Raw genomic sequence first — 27,793 nt, 5'->3', positions numbered from 1 at the left:
TAGGGTAAAGGTTAGTGGAAACTGGGGGAAAATGTTTGCGGAAATTGCGATCAGCGAGGGTTACGGTTAGAGCATAGATTAATCTATGGTTAGAATTAGGGTAAAGGTTAGCGAAAACTACGGGAAAATGTTTGCGGAAACTACGATCAGCGAGGGTTAGGGTTAGAGCAGAGATTAGTCTATGGTTAGGGTTAGCGGAAACTGCGATCAGCGACTTCGGCTTTGTGCTATCTTTCTCTTGATCTTTTCAGGGGGAAAATTTTCAAATGTTTGCGGAAACTGCGATCAGTGACTTCCGCTTTTTTTAATTTTTTTTTTCGATCTTTTTAGGGTACGAACTGAGGGTCCGAACTGTTCAGGGTACGAACTAGGTTGCATCCATAGAAGCATATGCTGAAGGTAACATATGAGAAACTAAAACCAGAATAATAGACTACCAGGAAAACAATGATATCCAGAAGTTTTTATTTATTAGGCTACTAAAGCATCGTTAATCTGCTAGGCCTATATATGTCACCGTTGAGACTCAAATTGAAGATAAAACAAAAACGATACTGTAGACTGCAAACTAACTTAGCCTCGAAGCTACTAGGAAATAAGATGCTCATTCTAGGAAATAAGCATTCCGCAAGAACAATCTTTTCTTTTCCCGCGCTTTTTGGAAGTATAGGTTGCAAGATTTGTGCTCTCCAGGTCCAAGTCTTAAAAATTTAATTTGTTCAAATTTAGGACCTGGAGATAAAATCAAATTCGAGAAAATTACACTGTTTCATCTTATTTGATCTTCGTCACAAATTTTCCAAACTATCAGCAAGTGGAATTTCAGAAAAATGTGAAGACAAGAAGTAAAGAAGAAAGGAAGAAGAAAAGAAAATGAAGACAAGAAGTAGGCATGCAAGAGCGGAAAGTGCGTCATATAAACAAATAGACTGGTCTGGAATGAGATACAATTAATTATTGTTGAAATGCAACTTTAATTTGTATTAAATAGTTATTTTATCTTTAAATTGCCACTACAATTAACTATTGACTGGTAGCCTAACCTGTCCTGTATTTCTAAAAGAAGTGCTGCCAGACCTTATTGAATGTTTGTATTGAAATTCGTATTATCATAAAACTGTTTCATTTATGTGGCTTAATTTATTATACAAATTGTTACAAATATATAATAATTTGCTTTTAAATATATTTTTTTGAACTATTTTTATTTAGTCTACCTTACTGTAAAATTAGAAATGCATTTAAATCGCCAAATTTTTTATTTCGTTTTTAATTTTTGTGAAATCTTGATAACTTTTAACTAAAGTTGATTAATCAATCCTTATCTAAAAAATAAACAGTGCGTAGAATCACAACACGTATAGAGGATAAAATGCGGGACTGAGGTTGCCGTATAGTAGGTTAAGACATTGTGGGCTACGAATTCTAAACGGTGTTTCGTGTAGCCCAGTGGTTCTCAACCGCCGGTGCGTGTAATTTTTTTGCCGGTCCGCAAAAGATCTTCCTTTCTGCAAAGCTTATTTTAATGTGGAGTCATTAGCATATTGTAAAATTGTGATCGCACTGTGAAACTGGTGAAACATGCACAGCACAGCTGTAAAACTGACATATCTCCACGTAAAATTGAAGACATATTTCTACGTAAATAAAGGTGAACTTTTTGATGACAGGTGGCGTAGCCAGAAAAAAAAAATTGAGGGGGGGGGCAATATTTGATGAATTGAAGAAGACGACAAGGTGTTTGGTTTAAGCCATCGCCACCTGATATGCAGTGACTTATCCTGGTGGGTTGAACAAGGGAAGCAATAAAAGTGGTGGGAGTTAGAGCCTGCCGAAGGCACGCGTATTCTAGGGGGCGGGGACATGCTTCTCCGGAAATTTTTTGCAAAATTACACTCAAATAATGGATTATAGCGCTTTCTGGAAACACTTTTAGGGTAATATTTGTATGAAAATTATTAGCAGATAAACAGCTATTAACTTATCAAAGGTAGCTCTTACACACGAACGGACAAAAACTACGGCTAAAATTAGAAAACACTAAAAACTCAGCTACACAAAAACTCAATAACTACACAAAAACTCAACAGAGTACGCCATTCTGAAATTGCTTCCACAAATTAGTTAAAAAAAACGTAAATCGAGTAACTTTTGCGCGATTTACGATTTGCAAAATTTATTGGTGTCTTTCTGTGTGTCTATAACCAGGGCCTCCGAGAGAATTCAGCACTGGTCGGGAAACAATACGAAAAATGGGCCCCATAATATTTTTTAGCAAATATACAACTAATTTGTATCTTGCGTTGCATGTTCGTGTTAAGCTGAAATTAGCCTACTTTCCTCAGCATGAAAAGAACTTCGTTCAATGTAAAAATCCTCAATAATCACTGGATTACACTTGCAGCAAAAATGCCATTGAGGCAAACTATTTTGTCTAGAAAGCTTTGTAAACACATAATAGGCTTACAGGCAACGAAAATAGTTCAACTAAAAATTTAATTCAGGAGTGTCCAAACTTTTTCCCACGCGAGCCAGATTTGATAATGAATGTTCGCTGGCCAACAGCCACAATAATTTTTCTGAAAACTGCAAGTTGAATTTATATGATTTTTGTGTGTCTGCAGGCCAAAAATAACACATTGTACAACAACAGGCGCGTGCAATACAAAAACGTCTCGTAGGCCGGAGTTGGCCCGCGGGCCGGACTTTGGACATCCCTGATTTAATTCAACCCTTTCTGGATTTTTTGCAATGCAAAGTTGCGGATCACAGCATCAAATGATAAAATTTTGCGACGTCTGAATTGATGCACAACATGTATAGTTAGGCTTTTCAATCGGTTTTGAGTCATAGGCCCATGCATAGGCCTACTGGAGCGCAAACAATTCTTTACAAATTTCAGTAATTTCTAAAACCACGTTCTCACAGCGCGACCGTTGGAGGTAGCTACCGGAACACAAAAAAAATCATAACAAAAGTATTTGGAAAAACCTTTCGAAAGTTACAATCAATGATTTCTTGTATTAATTATGGGGTGCGGTTCGTTCTGGTTTGCAGGTGAAGTTTGCTGTGTGGCTTTCTGTCAAAAGTACCAACTCATCCAAAATGTCTTGAAAAATGTCATTGTTGCAGCCTACAAACGGTTTAAATTTGTTCCACATGCCCACAACTGCACAACAGACATACGATGAAATTTTCATGGAACTTTAAACTCATCGATGATATGTTTGAGTTTGTTGATACATTTGGCAATTCCAACAACTATCGAATTCTTTGCAATGTACGGTAGAATACATTTTCTTCGAATGATTCAGCTAGTTAAGTGGAGTTATAAAAGCGTTCTGTCCTCAGGAAAAGAAAATCATTTTCTTTTAAATTTATAATCGCCACTGCAACTTTAGCTTGCGAGCAGTAGCCTACTCTTCTCAGCTCTTACTTAGATTACACCTTCCTTTAATTTCATTAAATTCATCAGTGAATCTTGTTTAGGACCGTAATCCACATAGGCTAATGCAAACCAGTCACAAATTTAAAACTGCTAGTTGTAGGCTACTTTAGCATTGACTCAGCTTCCGATCAAGCTTTTGTTGGTTTCAACTTGATGCATTTAAGAAACGTCTTTAGAGCTTCAATTGCAAAAGGATAATATAAAGCATTGGGTTTGACTGCACCACGCCTTGATTACCCTCTCGAAGTCAATTTTATTGGCAAGATGATGGACAGCTTTCTTTAGATTTTTCAGAATTTTTCCTCTGACTGGGCTATAACTTTAAAGATGCCACAAGCTTACAGATAATCAATTACTCCAAAAATGGTAAGACATTCGAACAACGCTGTCTGTAGGCAACATTAGATTTAAGCAACAAACAACATCATCCATAAACAAAAAACTCAAATAAAGAAAAAACTCACTACCTTCCAAAATCACATCATGAGAAGCATGACCAACAAAAGGCTACTTGACCACACGAAAACAAAAGATCTTTTAACCATGACAAAATTACATCGAATTGCAGCAATAATAAAATCAAAAGTTTTAAAACTGTTCGGCCACACTAAAAGATCACAATTCGGAATCAGAAAAGTTTGCACAGAAGGAAAAAGAAAAAGAAAACGTGGCAGACAACCAAAACGATGGCAAGACAACATCCAATCATGGACCAGACTCAACTTGGCGACATTGGGCGAGCTGGCTCAAAATCGCCACTCTTGGAAGCAAATAACTCATGTTGATGCGCAATCTGCTGCAGGCGGAGATGATGACTGATGATGGTCCATAAACAAAAAATATACAGGATTTACTTTCTTTAATCGTGCTTGGACTGATACCTTTAACTTTTCCAGATAACTTATGTTGGATACAACATACTATGCCTGGCCAACGCAGATTTGAAGTTAAGGTTCAGTTGTTCAAGCAAAAATAGTTTCCGCTTAGCTAAAACAGCACCAGTTTTCAAGTTGAAACTATCAATACAATCGAAACTGTTCAGTGATACAGAAATCATTTCAGCTTCAGATTTCACGTCTTAAAGCTGTTCAACATCGCCTACCTTAACACGAAAATGATTTGTTCTTGATGAGAAGCATCGAGAGTGACATTTACAATGATTGAGAAATACTTGAAACTACGCACTTCATTTAAGAATTTGTTGATTATTTAGTTGGTACATTTTTACTTTAGTACTAAAAATGGGCCCCCCTCAAAAATGCAAAAACAAAAAACTACTCGTTTTTCCTTTACAATGTTTTGCTAGGGGGGAAACTGGCCCGACTTCCCCCCCCTCTCGGAGCCACTGTCTATAACAAGTCCTTGGGGGTGTTAAGCCAGATGTCTTGGAAAACGTTATAAATTTCTACAAATTTTATTATATTTTCAACAAAGGGCTCAACTTCGGAATCCAATAAAGTTTGAAAATTTGGGGGGGCCATGGCCCCTTTTGCCCCCCTGGCTACGCCTAGTTTTCAAAAAGTTTTGAAACACAGAGATACATAACCAAATGGGGAATTTTGTCCTTGATTTTGAAAAAATTCAAAGTCGTTGGAGACAAAAATTTGAAATTAGATAAATTTGAAGTTCTGGGATAAAGTCAGGCCTGCAATTTAAATTTGCCAGAACCGGAGTTTGAGAAAGCAAAGATCTTGTTTTTCAAAGACTATGCGGAAAATAGCGCTTCGGAATAGAATGAAAACAAGCCAATTTGCTGTGGAAAATGTTGGTGAAATGGAATGATAAAAAAAGTAAAAAGAGGTGCTAAGCATTGTGAGTCAACACTTCAAAGAGTTGGCTAACAATTTTGACGATCATTTTGCGTAACATGAAGATCCTCGACATGGAAACTTTTGGATAAACAATCCATGCATCGATGGTGTCAACACATGCGACTTTAATCTTCATGAAAAAGTCTGATCGAATTAGGCTACAATATGTTGTGCTTCCACTTTGCAGTCCAGATTCGAAAAACAATATTGTCACACTTCTGGTTTTCTCATGCAAACGAATTCGTGCCTAACTTTCAAAACAATCGATTTGATGGTAACTGTTTGTCTGTTTCAACTAGCTCTTTAGAAACGACAATTCCTTTTCATCTCTAGCTTTAATAAATGCAAATGGCCATTTTTCTGTTTGAGTTGATTTGATTGCCGTTTTATTGCAATTTTTGTCTGAATACAAATCATATGCTAAAACCTTGCATTAAGGTGCGCAACGACAACTTTGGTTAACAAAACGTTACAAATATTCATTCTATTCACTACCGGCACGATCTTTGGTTGCCGGTCCGGGAACATTTTTTCAAAATTTTGCCGGTCCCCCACTGTTAAAAGGTTGAGAACCACTGGACTACATCATCTCCATGCCTTGCTGCTGTGTGTGCTGCAAAAAACAAAAGAAATTAAAAAAAATAAATACTGGGTGTGGGGTTCGAACCCACGCGGACATCTGTCCATTGGAACTTAAGTCCAACGCCTTAACCACTCGGCCAACCCAGTTACGCTTAGGCGAAGTAGTTTCTATCGATAACATTCAACGGCGCTTGTCGCACGACTTTAACTTGATTGTGGGAACCTTGTTGACTTATTAATTTTGCCATGAAAGAGAAAGAGAAAAATTTTATTTTGTCTGTTGCAACAATAGCAAGGTACAATTATACACAACATGAATAGAATAGCACCATAGCCATCTAGGTACCACAACAGACAGGAAGCAGCGAAAGACTATATCAGTCATCGAGTCAGCTGCTTCCCTGTTCTTAATGTGACAAATGTCAAGCATCGGTAAATTACGTTTTAGTTATTTTTCCAGTTTCCCTTTTGTTAGTTTGCCGTTCACTGCGTGTCTGCGCCAACAATTAAAAATAAAACTGAAAAGAAATTAAAAAAATTACAAGTTTCCTGAACTTTTTACTTTGAGTCTTAATAGGCAAGTTAAAAAATGAAATGGAACGAGAGGAACCATGGAACGAGAGCTTCTCAAAAAAATAACTTCCACTTACGTAGTGTCAGCTCAAGAAAAGGTTTGGAATTTATTTGGCAGTTTGAAATTCTTAGGCCCAAAAATATGGAATGATTTCAATTCAATTGAAATTCACTTGATTTACCTTCAGAAATAGTCGGGGCTACGAGTATGAAAACTTTCACGAAAAAGCTTAAAATTTATTTTATGAATAAAATTTGTCTGTGAGTGTGACTGTTTTAATATTGTCACAACATTGACGACTGTTTCGCAAATTGGTTTGAATTTAACATTATTGGTAGGCTATCCTTAATTTGTCAATGTCATCTTATTAACTGTAGCCTATCCTATTCAAGTCGACTTAGTAGCCTACCTATGTTACAAATACAAACTATTATGAGGCTTAGGCTACTTTTTGTGATTTTGATTCGTCCTTTTTGCAAGCAGTTAACAGCAGGGTATGGGATGGAAGACGTTTTTCCATCTTCCATCCTGAGATTTTCTTCCATTCCATCTTAGAAATCTTCCATTCAATTTCAATTTTTATTTCTTTTGCTGCTGGCGCAAACATGTAGCCTACAGAACGGCAAAGTAAACATACGAATTTGACACCAACAAAACGGAAAGATGGCAAAACCCAAAAGTTTGAAATATATAGGCTACATCCAGTGGCGTAGCCAGAAATTTTTTTTGGGGGGGGCCAAATATTTGATGAATTGAAGAGAACGACGAAATGTTTGATTTAAGACATCGCCACCTGATGTGCAGTGGCGCATCCTGGTTGGTTAAGCAAGGGAAGCAATAAAGCTGGTGGGGGTTAGAGCGTGCCGAAGGCACGCGTATTCTAGGGGGGTCCGGGGGCATGCTCCCCCGGAAAATTTTTGCAAAATTACACTTAAATAATGGATTATAACGCTTTCTGGAAACACTTTCAGGGTAATATTTGTATGAAACTTATTAGCAGATAAACAGCTATTAACTTATTAAAGGTAGCTCTTATCTACACACAAACGGGCAAAAACTGCGGCTAAAATTAGAGAACACAAAAAACTCAGCTACACAAAAACCCTACAGAGTAAGCGATTCTGAAATTGCTTCCACAGATTAGTTAAAAGAAGCGTAAATCGCGTAAACTTTGCGCGATGTACGATTTGCAAAATTTATTGGTGTCTTTCTGTGTGTCTAAAACAAGTCCTGGGGGGTGTTAATAGCCAAATGTCTTGGAAAACAATATAAATTTATACAAATTATATTATATTTTCAACAAAGGGTTCAACTTCGGAATCCAAACTTTGAAAATTTGGGGGGTGGCCATGGCCCCGTTCGCCCCCCCCTGGCTACGCCTATGGCTACATCGATAAAACAGTGTTACCACTATCTTAAAATTGCACAGCCACCAAACCCAGAAGCGAGATAGCTCATCAATTTCATCATCTGAGTAGCAGCTCATCTGTGGAAAATCGTCCGACGCCTGCGGTGATTCTTCAGCAACTACTTCATCTGGTTAGGAGATTTTTATTGCAAGCCATCCTGGATTAACCATTGTGCTAGGGTGTGCTAAAGCACAGGGGCCCCGCAGACAGAAGACCCCACTTTTACTAAAAATGAAATAAATAAAATATAACTTATTTATTTCAATATAACTATTTTAACTGCAGTTACTCTTGCGTGGAAGCAGTAAACTTTTTCGGCGTAGTCAATGAACTTTATTGCTTTTTTTCGGCCTCTACAAGACGTTAGGCAGTAGGCTACTAAAAAGTTGTTTGCAAAAAATTTGCAACATTTATCCGACACACGTTGGGAGGCCCATGTATAGCATCTTTTCACATATAAACTGGGTGGGCACTTGCCCACCACCTAGTCCCTTTGCTTGCCCCCTAGCCCTTTCTTTGCCCCCCCTAGTTTGAAACTAGGTGGGCAAGATTTTTATTTTTAAGACTTAATTTTTGTTTAAATTAGATCCAAGTCAAAGAATGAACAGCTAAATATCAGTGGTTCTCAACCTTTTTTTGGCTGTTACCCTAATCTCCGCCCTGAAGTGAGCCAATTACCCCCAAGATCAATTTTCAAAAACAAAGTGTTTATTGCTATGTATTTCAAAGGGCTAACTATGACAATCAAAATGCAATACAATGCTGAATACAAGATGACAATGCGTGGTAAACATTCAATGCGAAGGTTGGACCTGGACTTCAGCCGCCAGCTTTGTGATCCTTGGCTTTGTGGTATGGTAGGCCTACTGAGGGCGGTTCTTGTGCTGCTTTCGACATCCAGGCGATTGCGCTTCTTTGTCTTCCTTCCCAAGACAGTTGAAAACCTTTGTTCACAGCGATACGTTGTTGAAAAAGATGTCAGGATATTTAATGTCGTGTCGCTAATGTTGGTGCGTCCTGGAGTCTGCCAAACCCGAAGGGTTCCAATCCAAGCCTTTCCCCTTGAAATCACGTTTCAACGCTTCGTGCATTCAGAGAGTGATAAATTTTTCTTTGGCCGGAAAGTCGTCATCATCCACCTGGCTGTCATCACATGTGAAGGACTCAGCGCAACATTGGAGACTATAGCCGTGTCCAAATTCGGAAAGTAGTTTGCCAATGTCCATCTTCTTGGCTTGCTGGCCTAAGTGGTCAGCTATATCCTCCTTCAACGCCGCTGTCAACTCAAATCCATTGCCTTCGAAGTAGCCTACATGTCAAGCGTCTGAAACTGCATTACTGTGCCTCTTCCAACTCGGTTGTTCAACAATTTATCCTTTGCGATAAATGCAGCTACGGCTACTTTGGTGTCGATCACAGTTACATTCTTGCCTTGAATTAAAAGATTGTCTTGCTCAATTCACCAAAGATATCAGCCAGGTAGCACAGCTGGGAAATCCACTGTTGGTTAGGGAAATATTCAGCCATGTCTGACTTCTTTTCTATCAGAAAAACATGGATAGCCTCACAAAGTTCGACCAGGCGAGTTATCCCCTTGCCACGAGACAGCCATCGTACTTGTGTGTGGTAGTCTACAGTAGGCTAATGCTTCGTATCTTTCTCTCATCTTCTTGCACAGTTCCTTGAAAAGACAGCTGTTCAATTCCTTCGCTTTTATAAAGTTCACAACCTTTACTTGCTTCATTGTTTTCAAATCGGGTCTCGTTACCCCCCCGGGGGTAATTTATTCCCAGGTTGGGAATTACTGAGCTAAATGGAAAGCTTTAGCATAAATTTAGAACTTATGAGCCTACCTTTGAGGCTTTGACCTTACTTATAATATCCTTAATGTTCCATTCAAGCAGATTAATTATCAATTTGTGTTGTGAGCACCTCAAATTTTGTGTGAGATTCTAAATGTCTGAATTACCGAAGTTTGTTCCCTGATTTTCATCAAAATAAAATTCCAGCTCTTTAAAATCATGTAATTCTTCATAGATTCAACTCATTATAATATCTTAGCAGTTGCGTTTCATATAGGCTATTACCATAGTTGTTTCTTTTTACTTTAGTAGCCTACAAGAGACCTCTGCAACTAAATGTTGCTAGATTAAATTGTATTACATTATTATTTACAAAATATTGTGGGCCGGGATGAATATAGGAATCAATTATGGGTCTCAAAAGTTTAGTCTTGTTATAATATGCCTTTTCATCAACAATTTGCCTGAGAAATCTACATTTTTAAGCTTAGGCCTACAAGTTTTACGCTCGGGAAAAAATGCCAGTTTTCCCGTCATTTACGGTCAAAAAGTGCCCTTTTTAACATGACTCTCGCGCTAAAAGTGCCCTTTTTGAAAATTTGCCCACCTAGTCCCAATTTGTGAAAAGATGCTATGGGCCCATGCCAAAGCGACGACTGCTGTCTGTGAAAATTATGCCTACATTACTGAAGCCTTCACTCACATCTATGACGACAACAACGAAAAGGGTGATACAAGACTACAAGCTCGAAATCTTTTGCAAAAACTGGAAGAATTGGAATTTGTTTTTATGCTTCATCTTTGGACAGGTTTGCTGCAGCAGTTTCACAAAATATCATGGCTCTTCAAAGTGCTGAGATATCATTGACCACATGTGTAAACCTATACAATGCACTCGAGCAATTTCTATCCACGGAACGAGAAAATTTCGAAGAAATTGAGAAAAAAGCAAAGACTACTCTGCCTGGAGTAGCCTACAGTACAAGTCTCTTCACCAAAGGCGCACCGTGCGAAGACAACCGCGCATTGATGATGTAAATGCAACTGCAGAACTGCTAGAAACTTCTGTTGCAAGAGATAAATTTAGGATAAAATCATTTATTCCAGTGATTGATGCTCTTCGCTCTCATTTAAGCAGAAGAGCTATCGTACTGTGTAGGCTACAAAAGAGTTGCTAAGAATTTCTCGTTTTTAATTGATCTTCATGCATCAAAGGAACAGATTTTACAGAGTGTCATGAATTTAGCGAAAGAGTTTCCTACTGATGTTGATCTCTGTCTTGTTGATGAACTTTTGAATTTCTACCTGTATCTTAAAAAGGCTTATGAAAATAAAGCAAGTTTTAGTTAAATATAAATGATATAATAAATGATAAATGATATAATATAAATGATATATAAATAAAATTAAATGATACAATAATTAAAGAAGTTGACCACACGCGCTACTTAGGAATCACAATAGATAACAAACTCAACTGGAATAAACACATTGATAGCCTTTCGAAAAAACTATCCTCTTCTTCAGGCGTACTCAGCAAACTTAGAAAATTTACTACTAGAAAAGTTCTAATCAATATTTATTATAGTATTGTACACTCGCACCTACAATATGGAATTATCAATTGGGGATGCGCACCCACAAAATACTTGAATAGAATTCAGGTTAGACAAAATAAGATAATTAAAATCGTTACAGGAGCATTTGAAATGAAAACTAAATTACTGCCACTCTATCAAGAAAATAAAATACTAACTGTTAATTCTACTTATAAACTAGAAATAAGCAAACTTATGTACAAATTTTATAATAATAAACTACCGGAAAACTTCAAAACTTTCTTTACACATGTATCATCTATTCATTCGTATAACACCCGACGTTCAAGTTCCAATTCACTTTATACTAAACTGGCAAATACCCAATTATTTCAAAAAAGTTTAAAATGCATGGGAATCAAGGTATGGGACAGATTACCTCAAAATATGAAAAAAAATCATGAACAAAGGCTTCAAATATTTCAGTAAAATGTGCAAAATACACTTCTTCAATAATCAAGAGCTATAAAAACGACATCCACTACCTGACTATGTTAATTGTTATTATTGTTCGTAGCATCTGTATTTGTTTTGTTTTTTCTGTTCTTCCTTCCTTCTTCTTTTTTGTGTCAATTTGCAACAATATTAACAACGCAATACTTTCTTTTGTGTAACTATTTGAATGAGAGAGTGCAGACTCGACGACCTCCTACGCCTTCAGGGCTACGGTCTTTCGCACTCTCTCATTGGATGCACACTGTCAGTTTTTGTTTTATGTATGTTTCGGCGTTTCGCATCCAAACAAAAATAAAATGACCATCCATCCATCCTAGTCATGAAAACATGTACCAGATAATAAAGAATGACAAAGTTGAAGCTGCTTTCCCTAATGTAGAAACAATTCTTAGATTGTTTCTTTGTATGATGATCACTAACTGTTCTGGAGAAAGATCATTCTCTAAGCTGAACAGAATCAAAAACGTACTTCGGTGTTCGGTCTACAATAAGACAAGAGCGGTTGGCTAATCTGAGCCTTCTCAGCATAGAGTGTGATAAACTGCAACTTCTCAATTTTGATGCTATCCGTACAGACTTTGCAGCAATCAAAGCCAGAAAAAAGTCGTTCGACTGAATTTCATGTTAGTTTTCTAAATTCTATTGGTAGTTAGTAGTGAATGAAAGAGCAGTTTAGAATAGAAAATCAGAACCTTTCATTGCAATTTGCAGTGTAGTGTGCAGTACTAACAGTGGTCCCTTGCTACAATGTTTTCCCTTGCACGGTTTCGTTGATTTAATGTGTGTGATTTTGCATCCATTATAACGTAAACATTGTTGACTTAATTTGCACATGCTTATTTATTCATCGATCACGTGCTATTTCAAAGTTATCTAACTTACCTAAGCAACGCTCGGTTTCCTCTGCAAGCGAAACCAGCTTACTTCCATTACGCTCTACGTAAGCTGGTAAGGGCCCCTATAAAATTCATTAGCACAAGGGCCCCATGATATTTTTAAGCACGTTTATCGCCCATTCTGGGTTTAATTGTAGAGCTGAAAACGTGATTATTTTACCAATCAATTTTGATGTGCAGCAAACAAGAAAATCCGAATTTTGATTTTGATTATTATTATTAATTTATTATTATGATAATATTAATATTCATGCTTATGTTTAATATGGGAAATAAATATAGAACAGGAAAAATAATCATTGTAGGCTACCAAGCTTTCTAGCCGAAGCAAGTACCAGAAGGAGACTTAATTAAATAGAAAGATTGCGACTAACGTGTTGAACTGATTATTTCGGTGGTAACGGTTCAACAGATAGGCTACCCTGAATCGGATTGTGTTACTTGGCTTGTTGTGCACCTCTTTTTGTAATCCTTTTGCACTTTTGTATTCGACCATAACAAATTATACATGTTACCTTAACTAACATTCCAGTCAGAAAATGCCCTATCTACTTTTGACATACACTGACGTTGAAACAATGTATAAAGGACTAGTTTTGCTGTTTGAGGTTAATCGTCTTTCACTTTTAAAGGCTTTAAGATAATGGATCTTTCGTGTCAGGATGGCCGAGTGGTCTAAGGCGCCAGACTCAAGAACATTGTTCTTCGCCGTTGATCGGTGGCAGGGTGTTCTGGTCTCCGAAAGGAGGCGTGGGTTCGAATCCCACTTCTGACAAGTAGTTTTTCAAATGGTATTGTTTTGGGAACCACAGCTTTAGCTAATTACATTCCATCTGCACGGATATATATAACTCTTCAATTAAAGATATTAATTCCTTCTTCTTCAACAGATTGATGATCTTGTGATCTCCCTTATGAACTGCCTCCATTTTGTTCTGTTTTGTTTTTATTAGTGCTTCCGGCATGCTTTTTATTCCTGTAATTTACTTGATATTGTCAAAATATTTCATTTTTTGTCGTCCTTTTGTTCGTTTGCCTTGCACCATCCCAGTCAACATTGAATTTTCCAACAAATTGCTTCTTGCTATGTGTTACGGATCCCCTTCATATCTGAGCGTTCTTGCAACTGTTAAATTCTTTATCGATTGTCGATCAATTAATCTCGTGACGTCATCTCGCGGTCGCTTTGGAACTGTCTTTTAGATACTGACATCGCTAGAGTTAGGACGTATTTTTGCTGTCTCTTAATTACTAGACAGTGGTTGTTTCAATAATTGGCAATCCTTTCATCAACCTCATCACTCGAATTAAGCTGGTCATTGTTATTCCTTTAAGTGTTTACATCATAGGCTTGAGCCACAATTATACTGTGTTACCCATCTCCTTTGGTGATTTAACTGAGTGTGGTATTTTAGACAGTGTGGGTGTCAAGTCAGGAATAATTAGGTACAGGTTGACGAAGACGACTGATCTACCAGACTATCCACTAAAATTAAGTAGGCGAGCAGCGGCGGTAACACTATGTGTCCAAAATATCTCAATGTTGATGTTGTTAATCAGACTCCATTTATTGTCTATTTCTTGGAAAACAAATTCATTTGTTTTTCTTTACATACAGCTGATGCGTGATAGTCTTCTGTGACACCACATTTCAAAACTTTTTTACTTTTTAATGTCACATTTTTGCAAATTTTACATCCATATGTGGCAATTGGGTAAACGAGAGTTTGCAGCAATCTTAATTTTGTGTTTTTACCAATCGACCTCTGTTTCCACACTTTTGTAAGTGATGTCACAGTTGTTTCTGCCAATGGCACTGCCCAGATAGCAGATATTACTTACATAATAATTCTTGCTTTACTAAAAAATCAAACCCAATTCTCAGTACAGTAATGTTGAGAAGCTAATTTTTGCTCAAAACAACCAAGTCAGGATGGCCGAGTCAGTGCCGGTCTTTGAGGTGTGCAAACCGTGCGATTGCACAGGGCCCGCAAATTAGGGGGCCCGCAATTTACTCAGAAAATACAGTCATTTTTGTAATTTCCAATAGAAAAATTCAACAAAAGAATTAGCAACAAGAAAACATAGAGACACAACTTATTTCGTCTCCTGAACATTTCGTACCCTGAAAAGATCGAGAGAAAAAAAACAACAGAGCCGAAGTCGCTGATCGGAGTTGGTGCCAACATTTCAAAACTTCCTCGATCTTTTCAGGGGACGAAATAGGTTGAAATTCGATTTTGTTGACAGCGGACAGCACCATCTTGCAGTAATATTCATACCCACATTTTTGTTGAACATGCTCTCAGAATACCCCAAATTCAAAGTAATTGTTCAAAATTTTCTCGGAGAGGTCCCCCAGACCCCCTGCCGCTGGGTGTCGCCTTCGGCGAACACGCCATCAGGCAACGCCCGCCGTCCGTCAAACCACCCCCTTCCCCTTTCAAAATACCTAGCTACGCTATTGAATTGGATCATTGTCATTGGGGCCCGCAAAACATATTCCGCACAGGGCCCGAAATACTCTAAGACCGGCACTGGCCGAGTGGTCTAAGGCGCCAGACTCAAGAACATTGTTCTTCACCGTTGATCGGTGTTGGGTGTTCTGGTCTCCAAATGGAGGTGTGGGTTCGAATCCCACTTCTGACAAATTATGTTTGCAAATTTGCATTTTATTTTAATGGTGTAAACTGGACTTGCATGAAGGAATGGAATCAGTGTCTGCATTTCCCAGTTTAGAGATTGTGCCATTCGACTCAATCAATTAGGTTGCTTTGATGATAGCGGATCCATGTATAGTGTCGAAGCGTCGACAGTCGAGTCCATTTCCTAATAAGGCATTTAGAAAAAAAAAATTACGAATGATTTGGGCTACACATCTAGGCCTTGTCAATTCGTTTTCAAAACTGATATTCATGTTCAAGTTTAAAAAAATAAGTTTTGAGAAAGGCTTGACAAGGGCTAGATGTATAGCCGATAACGTTTGTAATGTTGGATTTTGTTTTCTTATCTTGCTAAATGCCACGTTGCTTCTTTTTGTTTGCTTATGGTTAAAAAAGCAACCCATACACCAAAATAATAAGGAATTGTTTACAAACAATTACTTACCTCAATATTTATGAGATTATTGAGCGTCTCTGTTGCTTCACATGCATGTAAAAACTTAGACGGTAACGTAAACACTCCCAAAAAGGAACAACTTGATGCGTTTTAAACCTTTCAAGGTTTCGCCGCTTTTTCTTTTTTATTAACGTGCTGGTAGGCCTATATCGACTATTGTAGTGAGTAGTATCGTTTTGTCTCGGACGCGTTAATGACGAAAAATAAAATAAAATGAATGAATTTCATGTTTTTTCTTGGGGGGGAATCATCAGTGCGAGGAAACGTTTTATATTCCAGCCGCTAGGTGCTGCTGAATAGAAACGTTGTTTTGTGCAAACGTCACTGAATATGATTTAGTGCAAAGGCTCGATAAAAGTCGTTGCTTTATTTTAGAATTTTACTGTTTTCTGAAGTAAAGGTCTAGCGCGCTTGGACGCTCTGAGATAGCAGTCAAAGGCTGAGTTTGTCTTGATAGAGAAAATAACAAACTGGTAGGTTAACAGGGTTAGGGTTAGGTTAGGTTAACACTTAACAGGGTTTTGAATGCATTGTTACAACTTCACTTTGCGCGTATTAAATCGTAAGTTGGCGGACTTATAATTATACAACAACAGATCTTACAGTCAATGTTACTTATAACAGCTATGTAAGTTCTGATAATCTCCAATTTGTATATTTGTATACTACTTGTCGTCTGTGTTTTAACCCAAAGCAGAGGATTAAATATGAGCAGTAATGATAAGCCGGCATAACCGTAGGCACCAAAATATAATCAGGAGTCGTTATGGCGTTTAAATGTTATAAATAATAAAATATTTTTTTAAAGTTTGTAGTGTTAAGCTTTATATTGGCAGATATGCACCTATGATGAGGTAAATATCGGTTCAAAACTAAATTTCAGATAAGAGGTTGTGCATGATCATTATTAGCAAAGGCATGTGCGTCGCTGCAGCTTCTGGCAAACTTACATTGCAGGCACAAGTGTATATCTTCCAGGCTAGCTCAAATTGAGGTTTTTACAACGTTTCTCGCTCGCAGTCCGGTGTAAACAGTCGCCGCTAGCAGCAGTAAGAGTAAGGGTAGCAGTGACTAGCAGCAGCAGCAGGTTGGACACATCCCAGCCAGAGACCCATTATATAGAGACCGCTCACTCTTTTGCTCTTCGCGCAGCTTCACGACAACCGAAGTGTTACACAAAATTGAGAGATTTTGAAAAAAAATGAAAGTTTGCTGATTTGTTACAAGACGCTTTCTCTCGTTTCTACAGAGTTGCCAGGTTACTAAAGAGTTTAACCCACTGATAAAACAGTGAGCTTATTTTGCATTTTTTTGCTGAATAACTAAAAAAAAATTAGGTAGAGAGGTTGCTGTTTATACCTAAGAAATGTCAACAAAACAATAGTTTCATTGCATCCGGCAATTACGTTTCTTTTGCTTTTCTTAAGCTATAGTGGAACAAGTAATAATGTATTGCGGCTGTGCCATATTATAAACTGATTGCCTTATTTTGGTATGAAGTACGTTATAACGTCTGCGTTTTTTCGCTTTTACCTTTTCTAGACCTCTGCCATGTTTGGCATAGCCTATATTGTTTTTTGTTGTGATGGTCGGAAATAAAAACAATGAACTTCACTTTGTGATTTTTGTCTAGATACATAACTTTTACAGTGCAAATCAGTTTGCAACAATTGTGAGCAATTTTCTTGTTTTTCTCTTTATGATGTTAATTTTACTTTTTTGGTTTTATTGATGTATGATTTACTTGAAATATCAATTTAGACTAAAAATTTAGCAATACTTAACTTTTGCTGCCATCTCCAACTAACATTGGTAAAATGGCAGCTCTGCTCACGTGTTGTACAACAAGCAACTGGTAGAGTCGCTCTACTAGTCTACTCTACCATTATTGTACAAGGAAATTCTTTTTCCGATTTGAGGAATATTGGATAGCCTATAAATCTTAAGGTCGCAGAGAGCAAACACTTGACATTAAGGAAATGTTGAGGTTAGGGTTAGATTAATTGCATCTGCAAAACTAGTTGAAATTTAATGGCATTGGTCCAGTGTGCAGACTTGTGACAGAATAGCTTAAAGGTATTCAAGCTTACCATCATTGCAGTTTTGCAAAATTTTGAATTAAGCATCATGGTAGAGGATTTTTTTCAACAGTCAGTGGCAACATACTTTACTCAGTTAGCCTAAACATTTAAGCTACCTAGCTTAGCTCAGTATAATGCTATTTTATGATATTGACCAACAATTGTCCAATACACATTTTGCAGTTTGTACTGTAGTGCAAATACATCTTTTGTAATGATTTAATTTTAGCATGCTGTTGAACCATGCCCAATGTTTGCTGTGTCCCTAACTGCAAGACTGGTTACCGATATAAATCAAAAGAGCCCACAGAAAAAATATCTTTATTTCGATTTCCAAAAGAAGAAAACTTACAAAAAAAATGGATTAGAGCTATTCCACGAAAAGACTGGAAATTGAATAGTTCACACAGAGTGTGTGCACACCATTTTTACGAGGAGGACTTTCAAGAAGTTTCTGCTGATAAGCGACCCGACCGACGCAATGCTAGAGAAACTCAACAGTTGCAGTATATTCGTTTAAAGGCTACAGCTATTCCTCGTAAGTTTTCTAAGTTGCCAAAATATCTTTCTAGTTCTTTGCCTACATCTCGTCCAACAACTTCCAGCACTTCTGCCTCCAGGCGAGATTCTGAAAACAACAGAATCAAACAGTTAAATGAAGAATGTATGAAGAAGGATGTTTTAATTGATTTTTATTCCTTTGTGTCACAACTGAAAGATGTGATTTTGCCTGCAGGGTTTGTAACAGTTGTTGAAGATAGATTAGTTACATTTCACTACATCAAGCATGGTGATGATGCATCAGTAGCACCACAATTACTTGTGTCTCTTATTGTAATGGAAGATTTTAGGATTTCTGCTTTTGTTTCTTCTGTACTCGTTTCAAAAAGTGCTTATAAACATTTGTTGAGCTCAGATTCCTTGAAAACAATGACTGAGCTGGCTAACATACTTGCCTTTTGCAAGTCTTTGAGTAATGTCCAGTCCAGCAAAGACAAGCCTACTATGGATTGTATTGGTGTAGCTGTGACATTACTGGAAAGTTTCATTGCAAATGGAATAACAGATGATGATCATGATTGTGTTTTAATTGGATTTATTACTGAACAGTTGAAACTTCTTAAAGTTCAAAAAAATGGTCGACGGTACTCTACAACCATAATCACTACATCATTTCTGTGGCAGCTGACAAGCACTGCACTGTACAAAAAATTATGCAATGTATTTATTTTACCTTCCATTAGTACATTGCGCAAGCTTTCTTGTGCTACAACAGTAGGTACTGGAACAATAGATATGCAATACTTGAAGCAACGTATGTCCATTCTCTCTGATAAAGAAAAGGTTGTGACGCTAATGATCGATGAAGTTTATACCGCTCAACGTATCGAGTACAGTAATGGCATGTTTGTTGGGCTGACTGAAGATGGATCACCTGCAAAAACTGTGCTAACTTTTATGATCCAGTCTACATGCTCCAAGTACAAAGACGTGGTTTGTTTAATACCAATGAGTAGACTGAACACTGAATTACTACGGTCATGGTTCGACAAAGTAATGCTGGCACTGGATGAAGTCTGCTTGGTTATAGCTGTTTCTGTAGACAATCATGTTTGCAACAGGTATGTGTCCTATAATCTTATCTTTTTGTTTGTTCTTGAAAGATGAAACTGATTTATATGCATTATATATAGTATAAACAGGACAAAGTAAAAAGTATCTGCTATTGAAAATATCGTACTTGAAACGTATGTATCAAGTACATTATCTTTCGCTGAATTGATTTGGACAACCGTTCAATGACCTGTGTCAGAATATGAAAACTTTTATTCATCCATGAGTAACACTCTGTTTCATTTGCAGGAAATTATATGTTGATTTGTGTGGAGGAGACTTGAAGACATGTATTAGCCATCCTACACAGCCAGATCAGCCTTTGTTTCTTCTATTTGATTTTACACATAACTTTAAAAATATTTTCAATAATTGGCTTAACAAAGGTAGGATGTCCATTCCTACTAATGGCTTTGAACACTTACTTGGAGAATCTTGCACGGCTTTATTTAGCCATATTAAGCGATTGTATGCTATTGAGGAGAACAAGGTCTTGAAAGTCGCACATGCCTTAAAGAAAGTATCCATGGACCCAAGTAACATCTCTCGAACTTCTCCTCAACATGCGTTAAGTAAGTACAACATCAGCTTAAACTGAGCTGTGATCTAACATAACCACACTTGTCAAATTGAAACGTAGGCAATATGGGTTTGAAATATGAGTTCATGGAAACAAATCACTTGAATTTTTTAAGGGCAATAGTGTGATAACTACACCTAATCCTGAATTTTCTTAACCTGGTTCCATATTGTCAAGAAATTTGACAATCCAGTGTATGTATCATTTAACAATGAGCTGTTTTGATCAATGACTGGTTTGCTTTATTTTGATGACTTTAAGATCAGGTTTGCCGGACATGACTATCCCCAACCACTAGAGAAACTGCATTTATTGTTTGTTTATTTATATATCTTTAGGTGTATTTAGTGAATCTACAGTGCGTGGACTCCAGTTTTACGAAAACAACAATCCTGGATTCACACAAACATCCAGATATGTGCAATTTATTGTTGATGTATGGAAAGTCATGTCACTGAAATCACCAATGAAGGGTAAATAGCTATGAGGCCTGCAAACAGTATGCTTATTGGTTCATAATTACACTTTTCATGACTATGTCTCTATGTGACAATATTTTATGATAGCCCTTCATACTTTTATGCAGTAATATTCATGATCAGTGTCAACACAACTTTTTGTACAGTAAAGGCTGTTAATCCTCCAATTCAAAAAAAATTACATTATGTAGAACATGTGTTATTTTGATATCTTGTTCAAATGGGAAATCCATGTTAAAACTACCCATAGCACTGCTAAATGTTTCTATAAATGTATGTGAGATGCATATCCATATATTAACTATGTCAAAATGCTTTAGTACCTTTTGTGACCGCTCAAAACCTTTGTTCAAATTTTTACGGTGTGTGTTTCAGGTTATCATAAAAGAGATGAAATGTGCCAACCTCTTCGACTTGCTGAAGAAGGGACTCACAAAGGCCTAAAGTTGTTGGCTGATGCAGCTAAACTGTTCAAGCAATGGAAGTCATCAAACAGCATTGGCTTGACAAAAGAAACTTTTTTAGCTTGCAGTCAAACCATAGAAGCTATGCCTGCCCTTGCGAAATATTTGCTGCTGAATCATGAGTTTGATTATGTTCTTCCGGGAAAGTTTTCATCAGACCCCATAGATGGAAGGTTTGGATGGTATCGTCAGTCCAGTGGTGGCAACTTTTATATGTCTTTAAAGCAGTTGCTTCAAGCTGAAAAAAAGATACGCTGCCTCAGTTTGTTTCAGCAGAAGGCAATCGTTGGTGCTGGTTGCCTTTATTTGCATAGTGGTTTGCTTGATAGAAGTGAAGATGGAAATGATGACACCACTTGGCTTAGTGAGTTTTTAACCTCTGCAAGTCTTCATGACTTATCCGATTCAGATTGCTCTGTTATATACTACGTCAGTGGCTACATCGGAAGATCTATTTCCCGTCGCAGGAAATGTCAAGGATGTACAGACCTGTTGATAACAGGCGACGAGGAAGAACATCGTTACCCTTCTCAATGTTTTTCACCAGAAATGGTACGTTTGCTGGAGATGGCAAATCGAGGTGGTTTGTCGAAGCCATCGGAATTCTGCTTTGCAGTATGTGCTTTGGGAGTGAAAGCTTTTGAGTGCATTTCAGAAGATGAACAGGTTAAAAAAAAGTTCTTAACGTATCACAATCAACGTTCTGCATTCTATTCGAGCGTATTAAACGTGGCTGAGAAATCTGACATTGATTGTGTTTTAGTCAAACAAAAGTGTTGTGATGGCCATTTCAATTTTGAATTTATTATTCAAACGGCCTTCAATTGCTTTGCAAAAAATGAATTGAAACGTTTGAATAACGTTGTCATTGAGCCTCCAGCAAAGATGACTCGCACTGTTCGAAAACTCACTAGCAGAAGTTCCACTAATTCTACTTTGTGATAAGTTTTTTATTGTATGCTACGCTATTTCATCATACTTGTAGACCGTTAGAGCTACTCACACATTTTCAACGTGATTGATGCTGAGGCAATGTGTGTGTTCAATTCGTATTTTTTCAAAGTGCATTTGGTGTCGCTGTATTTTACTGTGTTACTGTCCACTTTAACTCGGTAACAGTCAGCTGCAAACGTGAGTTAGCGAGCCCAACCTTTATGAATCCTTGGTTTGCAAAGTTTGCTGTTGTTTGAAATGTAATTGTGTTTGATACCTTATATGTTGTTTGTTCAACACAACTGCGTGAGTGTGTTGATGCTTCTGCATTGCTGTGGAAACGTGTTTGCTGATTTGCAAAGTTGCATTTTGTGTTTCCGTATTCTACTGCGTAAGCGTTTATTTGGCGTTCTTATATGATCTGTCACAGCGTAGCCAAATGCCAAACTTGTTCTAAATATCTTCATCATCATCAAGTTTCTTCCTCTCGTCGAGGGTTGGAGGTAATGAGGCGCCAAGTTTCTCTGTTGTGAGATTTTTCTACTGCAGTTTTGTAATTAAGTCCTGACCAGTCTTCAATATCATTAGTCCAAATTCTTGGTGGTCTGTGCCCCTATTTCGTTTGCCGTTCTAAATATCTTATTTACGCTTAATTTTGCATTGTGTTCTGCTTTTGAACAAATCTTTTAGCTGTAGCATAACGATTCAGAAAGACTGTTTGGAAACGTTATGCATATATGGTGATTTTACTGATTGCATATCAAAGTTATTGCAAACCGTACATTCGAAATGGGTTGAAATACTTAAATGTTTTGAATGTGCTTGAAAATACACCATTCAGATTATTTGGAAAATCGAAATGATTTATTGCGATGTGTAAAAAATAGTGTTAGAATGTTTTCGCAATCTTAGCTATTTAACACTCCGCTTGTCAATAGCAAAAATGAGTTCCCCATCCCTACCTTATGAATCCCTGATCCCAGCCAGAACCCTAACCCAGGCTAACTCTAACCCTAACTCTAACCCTAACCCAAATGTCCTGTCGACCAAATGTCTTGTCGACCAAATGTCTTGTCGATCAAATGTCTGTCGACCAAACGCCCTGTCGACCGAATGTCTGTCGACCAAATGACTGTCGACCAAATGTCTGTCGACCAAATGTCTTGTCGACCAAATGTCTTGTCGATCAAATGTCTGTCGACCAAACGCCCTGTCGACCGAATGTCTGTCGACCAAATGACTGTCGACCAAATGTCTGTCGACCAAACGACCGGCTACGTTGGTAATTTGGGTAAGCATAAAGTTGATATTCTGGCAGAAATACCGGAAAGACAAACGAGAAACTATAATGCAATTTCGATTTTTGACCGTGTGCCATGGAGGACTAGTCAAACTCCTAAATTTCATGCGGAACTCCCAACGATCTTTCACACTACACTAGCGTTCGGCGGAACACCAGTTAAAAATCACCGCCTTAGCCTACCTGAAACACTTATTTTCGGCCCTTTTCTCAATGAGCGTTATACTTTTATGAAGACACAAACTTCATTGTTTCACATTCAATTTTTTTTTTAAACTATTAGGATATGCCTTTGCTTTTCAGCAGTTTGATGCTTTGCTTAGTTTGGTTGGTTGGTTTTGAATCTTTATCCTCGGACTAACAAAGCCTTGATAGGTTATTCCTGGTAGCTTAGCATACTTGTAGAAGCTTTTGACGCAGAGCCGTTTACCGAGATTGAAGTATCCCGATTGTTGAAGTGCTGTTGCCTGGGAATTATTCCATTCACTAGGTGCAGCTGACTGGAGAGCAGTCCTGAAATGCTTTGCTCAAGCGCACACCCCGAGAGTCGACCAGCGCCGCGTGATTTTGAGCTGGGCGCGGAACCACTGAGCTAACGGGATGACAAGTTTATCTGCAGGACTTTTAACAACGCAGCAGCCTAGCGTCAATAGTTTGTCTTTGTACTTGGAATTTGCAGGTTACGATAAAAGCAAACCTTCCGCAATGCATTTAGAAGTTTAGGCCAAATCTTGACGTGTTTATTGCTTTGGAAGGAACGCTTTAGTTTTTTTTACTTTTGCGCTGGTAATTTTAATTTTAATTTTTATTGCTTCACAGAGCTAAAGCATCACAGTTTTAAAAAGTGATCCAAGATGACCCAGATGACAGCTCTCACGTCAGTCCATTGTGACGTTCTAACTTTGGATTTTAGTTTTTTGTGTTTCAGCTTTGTTTTAGTGTGGAAGAAAACTATGAATTTTCCACTGGATGTTGAGCAACCTTTCTTGACAAGTTTAGCCTAGTTCTGTTTATTTGGCTTTGTTGACAAAATGCTGCACAATTAAACAAACAATAAACACCAAAACAAAACAGCAACACAACAACAAACACCAAAACTAATGAAATTTAATTTGCACAAGGATGGCAGTGAAAGAGCAAAAGGTCACCAAAGTAGCTGCCACTGAAGTTGTCGACTTTGGCATTCTTTCTCGTTGACTCACTTCGGTTTGCATTCTTTGTGGACCCTTCTCTTGCATCATGAGCCCATTCGATGGTTATTTGTCACTAGCCTACAACTCCCTTTTTCTTGTAATTATGATTATGCTTCGAAATACAAGTAAATCCTCGGATGGTTTGTAGCCCTAGGTCTACCCTACTTGAATTTTGGATAGCAAATAAAGATGCAAAAATCAGTGAAGAGTTTTTTTGCATCCAACTAATTTCTAGCTTATTATGTCAAGAAGTAACTTGCAAAAGCTACTACTACTGCAAAAGCTACCTACTACATGATTTTTTTGCCACCTTTTCCCGTTCATTAACGTGCTGGTAGGTCTATAGACCATATCGACTATTCTAATTAGTAGGCCTAGTATTTTTTTCGTCCCGGACGCTTTAATGACGAAAAATAAAATGAATGAAAAGCAATAGACTGAGTTTGTTCCCCCCGATAGCTCAATTGGTTAGCGCGTCACTTCTAGAACGAAGAAACTTCAAGATCAAGCGGCGCTGGTTCGACTCTCGGGGTGTGCGCTTGAGCAACGCACGTTAAGGACTGCTCTCCATTCAGCGGCATCTAATGGATGGAATAGTTCCCCGGCAACAAGACTTCAACAATCGGAAACTTCACTCTGTCAATCTCGGTGACCGGGCCTGCGTCAGTGATTCAAAGCCTCTACAAGTATGCGAAACTGCCAGGATTAAGCTCTGCAAGAAGCTTTCCCAGTCCGAGGATAAAGATTCAATCAGTCAATCAATCAATAATTAAAAATCGCATAGCCGAGTGGTAGAAACCCTGGAACGGCAATCGAAAGGGCGCCGGTTCGACACCGCTCAAGAGCATATACGGCTGTGTCTGTGGCAGGACACTCAAAAGCATGCCTGAAGGTAGACATGAAGATTGGCTTCCTTGCCTTCCCGTCCACTTAAGCTAAATCTTCAACCACCAGGTGTAAGCTCTGTGTAAGCCCTGGGCCTGAATCATTTGGGCGTTTGGAGAATAGCAGAACCAGGGCTACATTGCGAAAATAGAAGATAACAAACTTCAGAGTAGAGGAAAGAACTGTCCCAGCACTGTAGGCCTTTATGGTGCAATAACAAACCACAAATCAAAAAGACTTTTTAAAATCACAATTTATTTTAATATGTAATCACCTTCAAACTGCATAGCCGAGTGGTGAGAACACTGGAACGGCAATCGAGAGGGCGGCGGTTCGACACCGCTCAAGAGCATATACGGCTGTGTCTGTGGCAGGACACTCAAAAGCATGCCTGAAGGTAGACATGAAGATTGGCTTCCTTGCCTTCCCGTCCACTTAAGCTAAATCTTCAACCACCAGGTGTAAGCCTGGATACGACAAAAAAAAAAAAAATCGATGATTGTTTGTCGTATCCAGGCTTTCACCCGGTGGTTGAAGATTTAGATTAAGTGGACGGGAAGGCAAGGAAGCCAATCCTCGTGTCCACTTTCAGGCATGCCTTAAGTGTCCTGCCACAGACACAGCCGCATGCTCTTGAGCGGTGTCGAACCGCCGCCCTCTCGATTGCCGTTCCAGTGTTCTCACCACTCGGCTATGCAGTTTGAAGGTGATTACATATTAAAATAAATTGTGATTTTAAAAAGTCTTTTTGATTTGTGGTTTGTTATTGCACCATAAAGGCCTACAGTGCTGGGACAGTTCTTTCCTCTACTCTGAAGTTTGTTATCTTCTATTTTCGCAATGTAGCCCTGGTTCTGCTATTCTCCAAACGCCCAAATGATTCAGGCCCAGGGCGAGACAACAGAACGACGATCGACCTGGGAGAGAAGGATAATCTTTCACGTTTACAAATCCACATCTAAAGTATTTTCTGCTAGAGCGTCGTTTCCGTAGTGTAGTGGTTATCACGTTCGCTTTACACGCGAAAGGTCCCCGGTTCGAGCCCGGGCGGAAACATTTTTTTTTATAATTTTGAAGTCAGTGACGCAATGACAGTCAAATTCAAGTTACTTCTGCGCAATTAAAAGTCAGAATGGCTGAGTGGTGTGATGAACGGTGGTTCAACGGATGTTCTGGTCTCCAAATTGAGGCGTGGGTTCGAATCCCACTTTTAACATTTTGCAAAATTTGGAATTGATTTTAAACGTGTGAACTGGATTTGCAAGAAGGAATGAGATTAATATTTACATTTTCCAAATGTGGCGGTTGTGAGATTTGATTCACGCAATCAAATATGCCGCTTTTGTTATAGAAGCGGATTGATGCATGGAATCGGATCAGTGACGGATCCAGGGAGGAGGGGTAATTGAGGTGATCATCATTTTCAGCTTGTGAGAGCCCACTGCAGAAGTTATCAGCCTCACTTAAATCACGAAAAGTAACTTTACTCACTGTGTAGCTTCAAGGTCGGATTAATGTATACGTACCGTCGTGTTTTGTTGGTCACTGGTCACCCCTTCCCTCTTAAGGGGACTTGCTGGATTCACCCCAGGGCCAAACTCAACCCCGGAAACAGAATTGTTTATAAACAGTAGTTTGCCACATCATGGGATAAGATAGCTCTGTAGCTTTGTACGTCTCTATAGTTCCATGTGAATGAAAAACTTAGACGGGAAACATATACACGACAAAAAAGAATAATTTTATGTACCCGCTTGGTGGAATCGTCAGCGAGGAATCGTTTTGTATGCTAGCTGCTAAGTGCTGCTGAATACAAAATGTTGTTATTAAAGTGCAGAGGTCATTCAAAATCAGTCAGTGACTCAGTGCAACGGCTCAACAACTCAACAAGAGTCGTTGCTTTATTTTAGCATTTCACTGTTTTCTGAAGTGAGGCGCTTGAGCGCTATGAGATAGCAGACGGAGTTTTGCTTTATCTTGATGGAGAATGTCTCGTATTGTCACAACTTTACTCTGCGCGTATTGAATCTTAAGTTGGCGGTCTTATATAAGAGAAGATTGTACGGTTCATGTTACGTAACAGTTATAAAGTTTAGATACTCCGCGTGGTTGAAGTTATATAGTTCTCTGCTGTGCTTTAATTTAAAACAGAAAATTGGATGTGAACTTTAATGAGCAGTAGACTGTAAACGTAGGCACCAAATAAGATCATGAGTCCTTTTAGGAGTTACGTTATGGTGGTAAAGTTATATAAATTTAAAACTTCTTAAAGAATTACTAGTTTTAAATTGAAGACCTGAGTTGAAGAACAACCTAAGTCTAGCATACGACTTTTGAGATAAAACATGTTAAAATTCTTTCATTGTTGTTTATTTCTTTATTTCTCAGCAAATTCCAGCGTGTGTTGCAGCAAAATTAAGCCGTTTTTCAAATCAATTTTTGCGCTGGGACAGGCATTGACCAACAAACAAAATTTTTGATGATAATTTTTATTTTTACAAAATGTGACTTAAGTAATTCTGCAACTCAGGTCTTCAATTGAAAAACAATAACCTGGTAGCTTAGTGG

General features: G+C 38.1%; 3 non-coding genes across 3 annotated transcripts; 2 read left to right on the top strand and 1 right to left on the bottom strand.

The window, feature by feature from the left end:
• Positions 1–5,905: 5,905 nt before the first annotated feature.
• Positions 5,906–5,988, bottom strand: Trnal-uaa (transfer RNA leucine (anticodon UAA)). Its single transcript has one exon. It is a non-coding gene; the product is annotated as a tRNA-Leu (tRNA).
• Positions 5,989–13,232: 7,244 nt separating this feature from the next.
• Trnal-caa (transfer RNA leucine (anticodon CAA)) lies at positions 13,233–13,351 on the top strand. Its single transcript has 2 exons — positions 13,233–13,270; positions 13,306–13,351. It is a non-coding gene; the product is annotated as a tRNA-Leu (tRNA).
• Positions 13,352–26,208: 12,857 nt separating this feature from the next.
• Trnav-uac (transfer RNA valine (anticodon UAC)) lies at positions 26,209–26,281 on the top strand. Its single transcript has one exon. It is a non-coding gene; the product is annotated as a tRNA-Val (tRNA).
• The last annotated feature ends 1,512 nt before the right edge of the window (positions 26,282–27,793 follow it).

This window comes from Aplidium turbinatum, chromosome 14, assembly GCF_918807975.1.
Source record: "Aplidium turbinatum chromosome 14, kaAplTurb1.1, whole genome shotgun sequence".
Lineage (NCBI taxonomy): Eukaryota > Metazoa > Chordata > Ascidiacea > Aplousobranchia > Polyclinidae > Aplidium > Aplidium turbinatum.
The sequence above is the reverse complement of the archived record's forward strand: the minus strand, read 5'-3'. Positions and strand labels throughout refer to the sequence as shown.